The 12,877-nt window shown below is 42.3% G+C and overlaps 1 non-coding gene across 1 annotated transcript; it reads left to right on the forward strand.

Moving 5' to 3' along the window:
- Positions 1-11,969: 11,969 nt before the first annotated feature.
- Positions 11,970-12,042, forward strand: Trnaa-agc. The gene has a single exon. It is a non-coding gene; the product is annotated as a tRNA-Ala (tRNA).
- Positions 12,043-12,877: the final 835 nt, after the last annotated feature.

Consider the following 12,877-nt stretch of genomic DNA (forward strand, 5'->3'; position numbering starts at 1 on the left):
AGTAATTTCCATAGTTTGCACTCTAACCCAAGATGGTAGATACTTTTGCTTGATGACTGATATTATCTCAAGGTCTGAGTGATAAAATTATGAGCCAGTGAGAGTTGTGAGCCAAGTATACTTAGTGGGAGACTGCAACACCCACGTTAAGTAAAGTGGAAACTTCATCTATGTGGTGATATTTGATTTGAATGTCAATAAATAAGTTTGCCTGGAGATCAGAGGTCATAGCCAGCCATAAACAGAAGTCAGGTGGTGGTAGCACATGCCCTTAATCTGATCACATGGCAGGCAGAGTCTCTGTGTGTTCAAGGACACAGTCAAGTGTGGTGACATGAGCCTTTTTTTTTTAAAGATTTATTTTTATTATGTATACAGCATGTATATGCAGCCAGAAAAGCCAGATCTGTTGCAGTGGTTTGAGTCACATGGTGTGGAATGAATCAGATTGGAAGAAAGCCAGTGCTCTTAACCACTGAGCCACTCTCCAGCCCGACATGTGCTTTAATCCAGTACAACCATAGAACCTGGAGGTCTGTACAGACAGGCAGTGACAAGGAAGTGAAGTAGCTGGGCTAAGAGCCAATGAGAAGGCAGAACAGGAAGGCAATAAAGGTGCAGGTTAGACAGGAAGAAGCTGGTTCACTTGGGAAGCTACGGCAGCATGGTGAGCTAAGGTTAGCTGGTGGTTGTTCCTATTTCTCTGATCGCTACAGCTTCACCCTGTATTTGGCTCGTGTTCTATTTAATAAGACTGTTTAGAAATTTTCTACACAGTCAGACTGTGGGGTCAAATAAAATAGAGACAAGAACAGCTGGTCATTCGTACGATTGGATGTCGAATGCCGTTTATTGAAAGAGGAAGAAACTTAAATACAGCTTACAGTACAAAATGAAGAACCCCGTGAGGGCAGAAGTTCGCAACACAATGGTCTACATTCCAGACCCAATGTTCTACATTCTTGCATCAATGTTAACGCAAAATGCAGGATACAAAACAAGAACTTCCTTAAGCATTCAGAATGGATACGCAGGAATTGAATAGCGAGACATCTGATCAAGGTCAGCAAGCAAGGCACGCAGCCACTCCAGTCAGGCCATGGCGACAGATCTAACTTTATATGCAATATTCTGAGCTTGTCCATAGCTCCATAACTTTGCTGTTCTTCATCAAGCACTTGATGTAGCCCTAGCACAAGTCACTGGGAACTCTTCTATGAGATGCCATGCTACCCCCAGATTTTATAGATTTCCTGAGAGTACTCTTAGTCCAGACTGACCTGTGATGTAAGTCTGGCGCAAGATCCAGCACTGAGGGTCGACAAGAAAACATCAGCAAGTCTGACAAAAGAAATTTATTGGAGAATTGATCAAATTGATTTGGGGACTGGATACATGGAAGAGAAGTCAAATTCAGGAGAATGGCGTCAAGGGTGAATAACTTAGAGAAGCAAATCTCGTGGTTAAAGCTCATCCATGATGAGTTTCTGAAGGAGATTGAAGAGGACGAGGCAATTCAAACTATAAAAATAAACAAAGACATATATTAAGGAAAGGAAAGTAGCAGCCATGGTAATAGAAAGGGGGAGGAAATGCTGATGTAAGAGGGAAAAAAGCAAGAAAAGGATTTAGGGATGAAAAGAAAGCCACAGGATGTAAATAATTAAAAGAAAGAACACCGAGAAAAAGGTATGTGATCGAGAGTGTGAACTTCAGGAAGGCAGGCAGAATAAGAACTATGGAGATGCTCAGGGCACAGGATAAGGGAGACACTGATGAGCCCTCTCTGCATTGATTCAGTGGGCGTTCAGAGGTATACACTAGACTTCCTGGTGAGAGGACAGAGCAGAAGCTGTGTTGTAAGGAGTGGATGGTTACAGTTGGAAAAAGGGGACAGAACTACTTTATCAGTCCACTGGCTCTTTCTCCAGTCCCCAAGTCAACTTTGATTCCCCCAACAAACATCTTCCATCAGACCCTCGAGCTTCCTCGACCATCTGACTGAACTTGTTCCTGGACTGCAACCCATGCAGCTACTAACAAAGCTGTGTTCTAGTGCAGGCCGACTGAGAGACTAAAAGACCCTACCAGGAAATCTATACAAGCTGGGCGAGTAGGCGTCTCATAGAAGGGGTTCCCAGTGTCTGCAGCCAGGGCCACCCTCAAGTGCTCCACTGAGGAACAGCAATGATGAGACAGAGCTACACAGGAGTTCTGAACTGTGCCTCTCATACAGCACAACAGCCATTACTTATCTGTCAGTAATGTCCTTACTTTGTGTCTCTGTCCAGCTCTCCTCTCGACCCTACAGCTACTTCTCTATATAATAATACAGGAAGGAGAGTCCATTTGCTTTCATGTGTGACCCCTGGAAGGTTAACCACACTTCAGTCAGTGGCCCCATCCCATGAGTTTATAGCTAGCATGAATGGAACCTGGTAGGTTATAGAAGAAAAAGATGAAGAAGATGAAGAAAATGAAGAAGAAGAGGAGGAGGAGGAAGAGTCACAAAGTTAAGAAGGGTAGAGGTGGGTGGACCTGAGAAGAGTTATAAAGGAACAGGTATGGCTAAAATACATTATATGCATGCATGAAATTCTCAGATTAACTAAATTATATATGCTTCATTGGAAAAGGAAAACATTGCCATCCTTACCTTTGCCCAAATGCAAGCAAGAATCTATAGAGAACAATAGACTTCTTCCTATTGTAATGGAGAGGGGAGGGAGATAAAATGAAGCCAGTAAACAAACCATTTCTGCCATTGAAGGATATCCAGGACCAAATGATAGCTCAAGAGGGATGCAGAAATTTTCTCAAGGTGGAGTAGACCTAAAAGAGAAATGGATTTGAGCTCCTTCATCTTGGCTCTGAAGATGACCAAAAGCCAACGGAAGTAGATGAGAGTGGGTTTGACCACAAATCTCTCCAGAAAAGAAACTGGGGGAAAACCGACTCCCTGTCTTTAGTAATGGGTGTTGGCTCTTTCACAAATATCTGGGAAGAAATGTAGGGCAGTGCTCCAAACACTCCCCACTACATTCCACCCTGTCACTCCCATACTTGAGATACTCTTTGCTTTCTAGAAGGTTCTTACCCACAGAGTGCCAGTCACCGTATTCCTGTGCCAAGCCTTGTAGAAAGATTCATTCCTCTCCCTGGTTTTCAGTAGAGTTGGCCATTTGCCTCTAAACCAGTTTTCTCGACTGCTATCACTTTGTACCCAGCCACGTTTTGTTTGCTGTGGGCTAGGGGGGATGGGAGGCACTGTCTAGTGCATGATAGGATTTTGGTAACATCCCTGGCCTCTCCCAACTAGATGTCAAAGACCTGCTGTAGTCATGGCAGTCAAAACTATCTGTAGATGTTGCCAAATGTTCCTTTGGAGGCAGCAAACCCCACCTACAGTGAGAATCACTGCAAGATATTATTTGGATCCTTAGCTCATTTGGAGAGAAATGATGTCAGTATGTCATATGCCTTCAATTATGAATAAATTTATGGCGGCTTATACTATCTTTTCATCCTTTTCAGAAGCCTTCCTGAGTTATTACATGTGTCCCTTTCTTCATCCTGTTAAGGAGTGGACCCTCCCCAGGTTAAGTCATTTTACACATACAGCGTTGCCGGTTGATATTATTGAGTAAGGAAAACAGCTGACTAACCAGAAAGAGTGTGTAAACTCCTGCTTTGAAATTGTCTCTTTTCCCCAGAGATTGGTTTGTTTTTTTATAAGTATAGGGTGGTGATCCATGCCTATATCATCACAGTGAGGAAGGAGGTTTGCAATTTGGAGGCCAGCCTGAGCTGTCGAACAAAACCCCATCAAAACATGGGGCATGGGGGGGACATTTACATTTGTCTTAAAATTCTATCTTTAGATTGTTGTTGTTACATTCGTTTATTTTGTAAGTAGGGTGGTATACTTGTTCCTAGAGGTCAGAATATTTCACTTTCCATTATGCGGGTCCTAGGGATGGAATTCAGGTAATTGGCAAATGCCTTTACCTGCTGAGACATCTTGCTGGCTCTTCGTTTCCCATTTGTTTTTGTTTTTGTTTTTGTTGTTGTTTTGTTTTGTTTTTTTGATTAATGTTTCATTTGTTTTCTTTTCTTTTTCATATGGCATTGAACTCTGGGTCCTACTCCCTCACCTCCTGAATTGTGGAGGTTGTGGTTATGTACCACCACCCCTGGCTTAAGGTGTTGCTATTATTACCATGTGTATTTGTGTGTGCGTGTGCAAGACACTGTCAGGGGTTGGGTCTTCCTTCTACCATGGATTCTGAGGATCAAACTCAGCTAATCAGGTTTGTGCAGCAAGAGCTCTTAACAACTGAGCCATCCCAACAGCCCTAATTTTATATTCTGATTAACAGATAACATTTGCATATATTTATGATGGCCATGTTTTTGCTTAAATTCAAGTGTATCTCATGTATTGATTAAATCAAAACAATCAGAATGCCTGTCACCTTAAACTGTTGTCGTTTCTTTGTGGTGAGTACATTGAATGGCTTAACTAGTTGAAACATAGAGTCATTACTGATTGGTTCTAGATAGAGGAAGAAAGATGGTCTCTCTTCATCTTTTTGTTCCTTTAAGGCCTGACACCATTTACCGACGTCAGTCTATTCTCAACAGAGCTCCCCAGCTGGCTCTTAGCTCAACCTGCCTGTGATCATCTTCTTTCAGCCCTCTACCCCCAAATAAAGCACCTATTGGAATTGGTACTTAGGTTTCTGGCCACAGCCTAGCTAACTATTTATTTGTTCCTTACCCTAAAAAAAACAAGCAAATATTTCCCTAAGGTTTTCATTTAAATATCCTTCCCAAATCCTACTAATTGTTCTTCCAAAGTGTGGAGTCTAACATTACCACTAATTCTAGCGTATGTTTTATTTGTTTTTCAAAAAATGGGAGGGAGGGGGAGAAAAGCCAAAAACATCCCCATAAGATCCCAGGACACCCATCACTTCACTGGGGACTAGCAGTCCAAGCACATACTGAGCCTGAAATGCTTGAGATTCTGAAGCACAGAGACAGAGAACGGATGTACTCACAGAGTGGATGACAGACGGGAGAGAGCCCTTAGGTCTCTTCCCTCACCCAAAAGGTGGAGAACTGTCATTTATCACCAGAGAATTTTTTCCCATTATTGAAATGTATCCCATAAAATTTAATAACCTTGACTCTAACTCTTGGTTTATATCCATATTTAACTGACTTGGAAGTTTAACTAAAATTGTTTGGTGTTATAATGTAAAAACAAGTGAGATGCCGCCTCTAAGAATATATGTACATGTACTTTCTGAGTCGCTTGCAAGGACCGTATAAATAAGTGAAGGTAAAGAAAGAGTAGGTGAGAACTGATCCCTGTGGGTGTGTTGGGACTGAATATGAGAGGAATTAATGAGCATAGAAAGGGGAACAGGATACATCTTTTTTAGGCCACAGAAAATGACGTAGGAAGCTTGGGAGGGACACAGGAAGGAAAGATTCTTGTGCTATTTCTTGTCTTCCACAGGAAATCACTAATACTTTCTGAGAAAGGGATGAGCTGTCCAGTTTTTACCAATTAGTGAAATAGCAATTTGTTGACTTAAGCACATTGTTAATCACTGTTCTTCATAATAGCTCAAGAAAACCCTACTAAAAAAAAAAAAAAAAAAACCTGACACTCATCTCCATTATTTCTAAGCCATGTTAAATATGACCCAGATTAATTTGAAAGTTCTGAAAGCCTACTGGAAACATTCAATCATGATGTAATCCTGCTTACTCAGAACTTGCTTGAGCAAAATGGTCAGCATGCAGTAGTGCATGCTTCTCCAGAAACATGTCGGTGGATCTGTGGCATGCCAGCCTTTGGTGATAACCCTCAGGAGAGGCATCTGAGAGGAGATGCTTTTACACCATTTCCCTTTCTGTCTCTCTGCTGACTGTGACTACTCTGAGAAACAGATCCTGATCTGGCTTCGTCAAGCCAGAGGAGACCTTCACGAAGCCACTCAGTTTCCATGGAGAAAAGGCTGGAGAAACGCCCTTCCCCCTCTTCCCAACAGATCCCGGCCCCTGCACCGCCCTGTGAGCAGAGCAGGTGGACGCTGGTCTGTCTGGTTAAAGTCTGGTTGTTTTCTAGGATAACCGTCTATAGTATTTAACCAACCACCAGCCTTCTCCAAATCATTTTATCTAGATAATGACACACACACACACACACACACACACACACACACACACACAAATGCTGAAATTGCTATACAACTGCAGCTTCTTCTAACTGAGGAGATGAAATCATGGCACTAAGTGCCAGGAGCTGTTGAGAGCTTCCAAATTTATTTGTCTTCTGATAATTCCTGATTTTTTTAATGCCGTTCTGTTAATAATGATTCCAAAAAATAGATTCTTATCCATCTGGACATTTTGGAGTGATTGTACAATCTTGTTATTTAGAAGTTTATCCTTACACTGAAAGAGCTGAAAAACAGGAAAGAAACCATAAGCTCCCATGAAACAGTATACATTAAATCAATACTGTGCTAAATAAAATGGGTATTGGCTTGTGTGTGTGTGTGTGTGTGTGTGTGTGAGAGAGAGAGAGAGAGAGAGAGAGAGAGAGAGAGAGAGAGAGAGAAGAAAAAATACAGCTGTATGATTTAAGAGGGTCCAACTATTTTATCACTTGGTATGCAAGGCTCTGACAGCTCTTAGTGCCGTTTCTATTTTAGACTCCACTCTGCACATCCTCGCTTCTTTGGTTTAAATGCAGTTTATCTCTTCTGAAACTCTCAGCAGAGCTAAATGCCCTCTGTACAGAATTAAGTCCACGAAAACGTTAAGCAAGTACAGTGTTGAGAGGTGAGCTGTTGGAGAGGCGATCTGGAGTAAATAAAATCATTAGCATGGAACCCACATAGCGGCAAATGGATAGATTTATAAGAAGAGAGAGGGGCTGCAGAGATCGTTCCGAAGTTAAGAGTGCATAGTGCTCCTACAGAAGACCAGAGTTCAATCCCCAACTTCCTCATTGGGTGCCACACAGCTGCCTGTCACTCCAGCTCCAGGGACTCTGATGCCGTCTTCTGGACTCCGAGGGCACTGTGCTTATATGCACATAATCACACACATACACATATAATTAAAATAAAAATAATAAAATCTTTAGAAAATAATATGATTTATAAAATTAAAATAAGGAGACACCAGAGGAGTGCATGTGTACACACACACACGTGCACACACACATGTACACACACATGTGCACACACATGCGCGTGCACACACATGCGCACACATGCGCACACATGCACACGCAGGCACACACACATGTACACACACATGTACACACACACGTGCACACATGTGTGCGCACACATGCGCACACGCATGCACACGCAGGCACACACACTCAGAGCTCCCCGTCTTTTTCCATGTGACCTTTTGCACCACTTCAGGTTCGGCCAGAAATAAGGCCATCCTCAGATGCAGCCTTGCACTACGCCACCTTCACCTTGGACTCCAGAATCAAGAGTCACCACCTGTGAACAAATCGCTTTTCTTTAAAACTTACCCAGTGGGTGGCATTACATTGTTAGAAACAGGAACTAGACCAAGGCAGTGGCTAACTCGGCTTGCATTGTTTCCTAATCATCTGAAATGGGAAGGGAAGGGAAGTCCTCTTAGGTTAGCATTTCGACAGCCAGATTGGCATCACTATGCAAGTGACTCACCATATCTCTTGCCTTAAAATGCATATTTTTGTGTAGAATCTCAGCACCTCAGAAGTGCCATGTGACATAAAATATTTCTGTGTTCTTCCTTTAAACTGTTAGATCCTTATTGCCTCACACCCTAAAACTCGTGTTGAAATCCTCCCCCACCCCACCCCCAGGATGTCAGAGGTTGACTCTGTTTCCGGATAAGGTCTTTGTAGAGGTGACCAGATTACAGTGACGTCATTTGGGTGGACTCTTAGCCAGTGTAACTGGCGTCCTTTGTAAGGAGAGAAAGTCCAGACGCTGCAAGTCACAGAGGGAAAATGACCTGAAGGCACAGGGAAGCTGAGGATGCAGCTCAGGGTCAAAGCTCTGGCCCGCATGTGTGAGGCCTCGCTGTCGTCCCCAGCACTGAAAAATAAAAAAGGGGGGATACAGACAGAAAGACCCCCTCCCACACAGCACCACAGAGGAACCAAGCCTGCCAATGCCTTGATCTCAGACTTCCGGCCTTCCTAACTGTGAGAAAATGAAGGTCGGTCGCTGAAGCCACCTGCAGTGTGGTCCTGGGCTGTGGCAGCCCTGGCAAGCTAATGTGCCCCCCAAACGAAGAGTGTGGACAGCTTTGGGGTGCCAAAAGACAGATTGTAAAACAGTAGGAAGCGGGGAAGTTCATTAAGGTGACATGTGATTACCTAAGGGTACAACTGCTCTGCCCTCCTTGTACAGGAAAGGATTAATTTTAGGTCCTGCTGGACCACACAAAAGGTGTAAATTAAAGAAGATTACCTCACTGATCCCAGGTATACAGGGAAAATAACATTTCCAAAGTACACTGAAATCCACACAACACAAAATCTGTCATATTAAAGTACTAGATTAAAATAAGTAGGTGAGCACATACCTACCACATTGAAACCTTCAAAACCTCGTAATGGCAAATTCTAAACCTCTCTTATATGCTGAAAAAAAAAAAAGCCTCATCAAGTGTCTTACTGTTTGAAGACTTATAATAAAAAACAGTAGATGATTATAACAATGGAAGTAAGGCTCAAAAGAAATATACTTCAAATAAATTTATTAATTCATTGACAACAGAGTTTTCCTCATATAATTGTGTGTGTGTGTGCATGTTTGAACAGGTGTGTGCACATTTGCATACATGCATGTGGAGACCAGAGTTCAGCATCACGTTTTCCTCGATTGGGCTCCACCTTCATTTTTAAGACAGGGTCACTGATTAAGCAAGGCTAGCTGACCAGTGGCTTCCAGGGATCTGCCTGTCTGTCTGTGCAACACCCCAGCACTGGGGTTACAGGCAACTGGGCCACACCTGGGCTTATAACATGGGTACTGGAGAGCCAGACTCAGGTCCTCCTGCTTGTGTTAGTTAACCGGCATTTACTGACTGTGCTGGCTAGTTTTTATGTCAACTTGACACTAGCTAGAGTTATTTTGGAACAGGGAACCCCAATTGAGGAAATGCCCCCACAAAAGTGACCTGAGGACAAGCCTGTGGTGTATTTTCTCGGTTGATGATGTATGGGGAGAGCCTTCTCACTGTGAGCAGTGTCACCCCCAGGCTGGTTCTCCTGGGGTCTCTAAGAAAGAGGCTGGGCAAGCCGTGAGGAGCAAGCCAGTAAGCGGCACTCCTCAGTGGTTTCTGCTTCAGTTCCTGTCTGCAGATTCCTTGAGTTCCTAGCCCTGACTTTTGGACAATGAATGGTTCCCTAAAAGTGTAAGATGAAATAAACCATTTTCTCCCCCAAGCTGCTTTTGGTTAATGTGTTTTTTCAGAGCAATAGAAACTCTTTAACTAAGACACTGGCTGAACCACGTCCCAGCCCTACTAATGTAGCTCTAAAAACAAAATTTCTATCAAAGTCATTCTACTAAGTACTGGCGAATAAATATCTGAGATGAGATGCTCGGGTTAAACTTTTTGTGTCTTCCTGGGTAGCAGTCACCAGAAGTAGCGTGAGAAAAGGTCATGAACTATATGAATGGCTTTTATTTGTACTATGGTCACCCTCATATCACCTGCTCATCAGAATGCTGTGCACCATCTACTTATTGCAAAAAAAAAAAAAAAAAAAAAAAAATTGCATCATTCACATGGTAGAGAAAGCAGAATTCTCCTAATCACCCATTGTAATTTTGTCTTAGGTTTCAACCTCTCTCCTTGGTTTTGTTGTTGTTTAATCAATGAGCCAGTGTGTCAGAGTATTTTCCTCTAAATTATTCTTTGCCATTTGTTTTGGTTTCCTGTTGTTTTTCATTACTTTAAGTTCAGGGGGAAATGTGGCAGAGCCTGTCAAGGTGATGGATAAGGTTGTGGACCCAAGGACTAAGGGGATTGCATAAGAAGCGACCGCTGGGTGATGATATATGCACATATTGGAGTAAGGCTTATGAAAGGGAGGAGACAGCATGGAGTTCTTGGCAGGAAATCGGCAGCCTGAATCACATCATCCATTTGGTAGGGCTAACATATGGCAATGGTGAGGTCTCCAGAGACAGATGCAAGATTAACCACTACTCTCATAAAAGGAAAGAGCCCTCCGTTCTTTATTTTCCCAATAAAATGCTTCAGTCCTGGTTGCTGTGGATCCTGGCAGGATAATACTAAAGACTTAGATGTCTAAATGCTGTCATAATATAGACCTCATTGAAAACAAAGTCTCAAGTCTGGTGGCACAGGCCTTTGGTCCCAGCACTCCAGAGACTAATGCCCCAGCACTCCAGAGACAGGCAGGCAGAACTCAGTGAGCTTGAAGCCTCCCTGTTCTCCATAGCAAGTTCCAGGCCAGCCAGTTCCACACACTGTCTCCAAAATAAATAAATAAATTCTCATCTAATAATCTAAGGAGTATAAATAACCTGTCTTTCTGTGTTTTACAAAGCATTTAAAGAGTTCTACAGGAACTCAATTAGATTATTTCCTGGTTGAGTTCAGCATCAGAATTCTGTAAGACATAAATCAGATTGTTTTCAGAATGAAGACTAGAAGCTCTCTAAATCGAATCCAGAGTCTGCTTAAAGCATGTAAAATGCCTTCAGTCCTGTAACTGCTCAATGAATCTCATGTTCATGATACAGAAAACACCAAAGGAGCTTTGTGATCACTTGCAAGATGGACTTCTGCCCTCGTTCTGTGTGGTTTTAAATGACAGCCCTAAGCAAGAAAAGAAAGAGTAAGAGTGGGAAAAATACAATATGCCATCACGCATACCACTCCCTGGCTGGGAACATGCTATTCTTAGATAAAACGTTTCACCTCAATGCCAGCTCATCTGGAAATCTACCTTTAATGTCTCAGGTCCTCTGTAAATTATATCAGGTAAATAAGAACCTACAACTAAGAAATAAACTTAAAAAAACTTTCACACCAAATTAAGCACTCAATGTGTACACCAGTTTTCTCTTTGTTTTGTTTTGTTAACTTTTTATTTTTTATTTCATAGTAATTTATTGATTTACGTGTGTGTGTGTGTGTGTGTGTGTGTGTGTGTGTGTGTGTGTGTGTGTGTGATAAAAGCACATACCACAGCACACTTTTGGAGGCCAGAAGACAACTTGTGGTAGTTGGTTCTCGTCCTACTATTTGAATGCCGGAGATTGAACTAGGCCAGCAGGCTTTGTGACAGGCAACTTTACTGGCTGAGGCATTTCCTCAACTCAGTTGTTACTAGTTGATTGATTTGTTGGTTGGTTGGTTGGTTGGTGGTTGGTGGTTGGTTGGTGGTTGGTTGGTTGGTTAGTTGGTTTGTTGGTTGGTGGTTGGTTGATTGGCTGCTTGGCTGGTTGGCTGCTTGGCTTAAAGTACCTGAGATAATCAAGCTATAAGAGGGAAGCTGTGTTATGACTCATAGCTTTGAAGGTTCAGTTCATATTTGGTTTCCCCCTTGCTCCTGGACCTGTGATGGGGAATGACATTATGGAAGGAGTATCTGGCACAGGAAGCCTGGCACCAGAGGCTGCCAGGAATGAAGAAAGAAAGGGAGAAATGGCTGGGATCCTAATGTCCCCATCAGGGCTATCCCCACAATGGCCTAACTTCCTTCCACGATGCTGTACCTCCTGAGGGTCCTTACACTTCCTTTTGGTAGCACATGATGAAAGTCAACCCTTTAACGCATAGGCCTTGGAGAGGTATTCCCAATTGCCTACCTCTTAATCTATGCATATACTATCATTCTTATACACAGAAAAATCCAACACTTTTATCTTTTAAAGAATATTATTCCGGGGTTGGGGATTTAGCTCAGTGGTAGAGCGCTTGCCTAGCAAGCACAAGGCCCTGGGTTCGATCCTCAGCTCCAAAAAACAAAAAACAAACAAAAAAAAACAAAGAATATTATTCCTCTATCCAGCATCCATTTATCCTTTTCAGGATCACCTTACTCCAGTTTTCTTTGAGGAAATTAACTTCATCCTCATTCAGTCCTGGTACTTATAAGAAAGTTAGCTGCACTTCTATCTCCAGGAATACCCAAAAAACAGAACAGTGGTTGTGGTAGTCCCCCACTTTTTCTACAGTTCCCCTTCCAAAGGTTTCAGTTGCCAACACCCTGAAAATGCTAGCTGGGTAATTCCAGAAGTAATTTATAAATTTTAAATCACACCATTCTGAGCACATGATGGTCTTATACTATCACACTGACTAAGGCAGAACATGAATTGTCTGTTGTCCCATGTATCTACATTACATATGTTATCCACACTCCTGTCACTCAGTAGCCTTCTCAGTTATCAAGTAGACTATGACAGTATCTGAGGTCATGTTCAATGTTAGATCACAATGCCCATATACTCACTTCATTTCATCTTACCACATAGAACCCCAAGGGTTAACCCACAGAGAAGCTCCAGTACAAGAATGAGGTCATCACAAACAGAAAGTTGAGTCCAGTAGTTAAGGGTTCTACATCTAACAATATGACCAGCCATGGACCAGAAATATTTGAGAGAAAAACTATATCTGTACAGAACATGTACAGATTTTATTTTCCCTCATCATTATTCTCTATATCATGTAATACAATAACAATTTGCATAGCACTTACATTGTATTGGGTATTATAAATAATACATTTACAAGTACAAGGGAGATGTGCATAGTTTGTATGAGATCTAGGATAATCTGGGAGATGAGCCTC

The sequence above is a fragment of the Peromyscus leucopus genome, chromosome 19 (assembly GCF_004664715.2).
Source record: "Peromyscus leucopus breed LL Stock chromosome 19, UCI_PerLeu_2.1, whole genome shotgun sequence".
Lineage (NCBI taxonomy): Eukaryota > Metazoa > Chordata > Mammalia > Rodentia > Cricetidae > Peromyscus > Peromyscus leucopus.